The 3,611-nt window shown below is 40.4% G+C and overlaps 1 pseudogene; it reads right to left on the reverse strand.

Annotated features, from left to right (window-relative positions):
* Nucleotides 1-2,597: 2,597 nt before the first annotated feature.
* LOC112839043 (U5 spliceosomal RNA) lies at nt 2,598-2,685 on the reverse strand (annotated as a pseudogene).
* Nucleotides 2,686-3,611: the final 926 nt, after the last annotated feature.

Consider the following 3,611-nt stretch of genomic DNA (forward strand, 5'->3'; position numbering starts at 1 on the left):
ACTCAGGCATTAATCTTGCAGAACTCCTGAGACATGAATAGTAAATATGAATACTGATAGAAATCATGGACCCATTACAATTGCTTTTGTGCCTTGGAAAAGTACTCAATTTGTATGAAAGTTAGCAAGATTTGAGGGCTTGTTTATTTTCTGCCAGAAGATGTGAATTATCTTTTTTTTTTTTGAGATTTCTTTAATTATTTTAGAGAGAAAGAGCATGAGCGGGAAGAGCATGAGCAGGAAGTGCAGAGGAGAGTGAGAGGGATCGAGAACCTCAGACAGACTCCATGCTGAGTGCAGAGCCCCACGTGGGGCTCAATCCCATGACCCTGAGATCAGGACCGGAGCTGAAGCCAAGAGCCGGATGCTTAACCAACTGTGCCACCCAGGCGCCCCTGTGAATTACCTTTTCTATGACAAGTCTGTAGTGAGAGTGAAAAAATAAATATATATACTTTTACCTTAATTGATTAGTAAACATGTATTAAGCATCTATTATATACCTCACATGTGCTAAATATAAAAGGGATATAAAATCCACTCATTAAATTCAGTGGTTTATCAATAGAAGATTATGGTTAAAAAAAACCCTGAATTCAGTCTCAGAAGAATCAGTTTTCTAGTCCTGGATACGCCAATTGCCAGCTATGAAACCTCAAATAATTCACTTTTTCTCTCCGAATTTCACTTTCTTATCTGTAAAATGAAAATAATGATGTTTACCCTGGTTTTGCTTTTTTTTATTTTAATTTTTCTTTTTCTTTTATTATTTTTTTTAATTTAAATTTTAGTAGTTCACATACAGTGCAATATTTGTTTCTGGAGTAGAATTCAGTGGTTCATCACTTACATACAACACCCAGTGCTAATCATAACAAGTGCCCTCCTTAATACCCATCCCACACCCACCTCCCTCCATCAACCCTCAGTTTGTTCTCTATTCTTAAGCATCTCTTATGGTTTGTTTCCCTCTCTCCTTTTTTTTTCCTGCCCTGGTTTCTTTTTAATGTGGTCATGGTTATAAACAAGTAGGCTATGTAAAAGCTCTTTGAAAATCACAAAGCATGGTAAAAATGGGAGGCATATTGATCCCTAGAAAGATTACCATCATCCATTTCTAGAAAATTCTTTACTTTGTTATTTGATTTTTTAAAAAAAGATTTTATGTATTTATTTGACAGAGAGAGACACAGCAAGAGAGGGAACACAAGCAGGGGGAGTGCGAGAGGGAGAAGCAGACTCCCTGCTCAGCAGGGGCTCCATCCCAGTACCCCGGGACCACGACCTGAGCCAAAGGCAGACGCTTAACTACGGAGCCCCCAAGCGCCCTCAACAAGTATTTAATGAATGCCTACAATATGATGGACACTGTTAGGTAATCGTGATCGCAAAGAGAAAAAGTTACGGTGGCTTTTTTTAAGGGGTCTATTCTTCATGAAAGCACACTTGTTAATTATACTTTTGCCTTAGTCATAAATACTCTCTATTTACTTATTTATTTGCTCAACTTATATCTATTGATCACTTATTATGTGCTAGGCATGGCTCTAGATGAATAAACAAAATTTCCTGCCATCATGGAGCTGGCATTCGAGTGAGGGGAGATAGGCAACCAACTAATAAGTAAAATATACATCAGAAGGTAATAAGTGCTATGGAGAAAAGTGGAGACAAGAGGCAGAGGGCTGGGGGGAAGGTGGAAGTGGCACTTTTAAATGGGCAGGTCAGCTAAAGACTCACTGACAAGATGACTTTGAATACAGACCTGAAAATATCTATGAAGCTATGTGGAGAAAGACCATATTGGTAGTGGACCAACCATTGCGAAGATCTTGAGGAGAGAGAGTGCCTGGAGGGATAGCAAGGAAGCTGATGTGGCTAGGGCAGAGGTGGGGCACCTGAGGTAGTTGTGAAGACTTTGACCTTGACTCTGCCTGAGATGGGAATACTTTGGAGCGTTGTAAGCAGAGGAGGAGACTTTAAAAGGATCATCTCGGCTGCTATATCCAAAGTAGACTTTAGGTATGGGGGTTAGAGAAGAAGGTTGAAGCAGGGAAACCAGTTAGGAGACTATTGCCAGAATTTAGGTGAGAGATAATGGCAGCCTGCACTGTGACAGAGGTAGTAAGCGTGGTCAAAGTGTGGAGAGATTATTAAGGTAGAACCCCTAGGCTTTCCTCCCAGATTAGATGTGGGCGGTGGAAGGAAAAAAAGAGAAGTCAAGAATGACACCAAGGTTTTTGACCTCAGCAATTTGGAAGGATGGAGTTAGTATTTATCTAGAGGGGGAAGACTGTGGGATTAAGTCTGTCTTTAAGGGGAAAATCAGAAATTCCGTTTTAGGATTTTTTTTTATTATTATGTTATGTTAATCACCATACATTATATCATTAGTTTTTGATGTAGTGTTCCATGATTCATTGTTTGTGCATAACACCCAGTGCTCCGCGCAGAACGTGCCCTCTTTAATACCCATCACCAGGCTAACCCATCCCCCCAACCCCCTCCCCTCTAGAACCCTCAGTTTGTTTTCTCAGAGTCCATAGTCTTTCCTGGTTCCTCTCCCCCTCCGATTCCCCCCCTTCATTCTTCCCTTCCTGCTATCAGACTCAGAATTGTTCCTCTCCACGGAAATCTTTAGTAAAAGGCGAAAGATTTATACGATCTGAAGAGAGACCAGAGTAGGATTAAGTTTGACATGGCTTTTGGACGTGCATGTGAAGCTCTATAGGCAGGGGGATATATAAGGCTGGAGTTTAGGGGAGAAGTCTGAGCTGGAGATAGAAAATTGGGAGTTGTCAGCACGGAGGTGGTTCTTAAAGCTGAGAGATTGCTTGATATCAACCCAGGAAAGGACAGATGTGAGAACTGAGCCCTGGGGTATACCAACATTCAAGTCGCAGGGGACCAGAAGGAAGCAACAAAGAAGACCCCAAAGAGCAACAGGACGCATAGTGGAAAATCACTGGCATCATTTGGAGGAGGCACAAGATCTTATTTTGTTTTGAATTAGATTCACCAGCTTCCCAAGAGCATATTGTACTTGTTTATCAAAAACTTGACAGCAGTGTCTAAAGTGGCATTGTTTCTTTTTACAAACAAACAGCCTGTTTCGTGCTGTGTCTGAGTGCTACTAAATATTTAGAAAATCAGTTGCAAAACTAATTGTCCTTTAGGGAACTCTTTGTATCCCACGCTAGAAGGTCAAGTGCTCTATTTTTTTTAACAATAAACAATCGTTGCTTGAGAGTGGGCAAACTAAATTTCCAGCCCAATTAATTAAATTTTATGTCTTGTTAAGTAAGTATGCATAAGGTGAGATTGCTCAATGGTCAGTTTTAGTGAGGAACCAACTGATATCTGGGGACACGGAAGGTCTTGAGAGCAGGAATAATGTGAATTGAGGGAAATGTCTGAATTATATCACAAGAGTTGTCTGTTCTCTTTGCGTTGAAGTTTTCCAGCTAGCGGAGTTCATTACTTGTCATATAAAGGAGATTAAGTATGTCAACACTGTAGCTGAATAATAGAAATTGTGCAGCAAAAGTATGACCAACCCTAAAGTCTGAATTTTAATATCTAGGGAGCAGGAGAGAAAGACAGCGAGGAAT

The sequence above is a fragment of the Callorhinus ursinus genome, unplaced genomic scaffold (genome assembly GCF_003265705.2).
Source record: "Callorhinus ursinus isolate GAN/ISIS: 27379988/994484 unplaced genomic scaffold, GSC_fseal_2.0 scaffold63, whole genome shotgun sequence".
Lineage (NCBI taxonomy): Eukaryota > Metazoa > Chordata > Mammalia > Carnivora > Otariidae > Callorhinus > Callorhinus ursinus.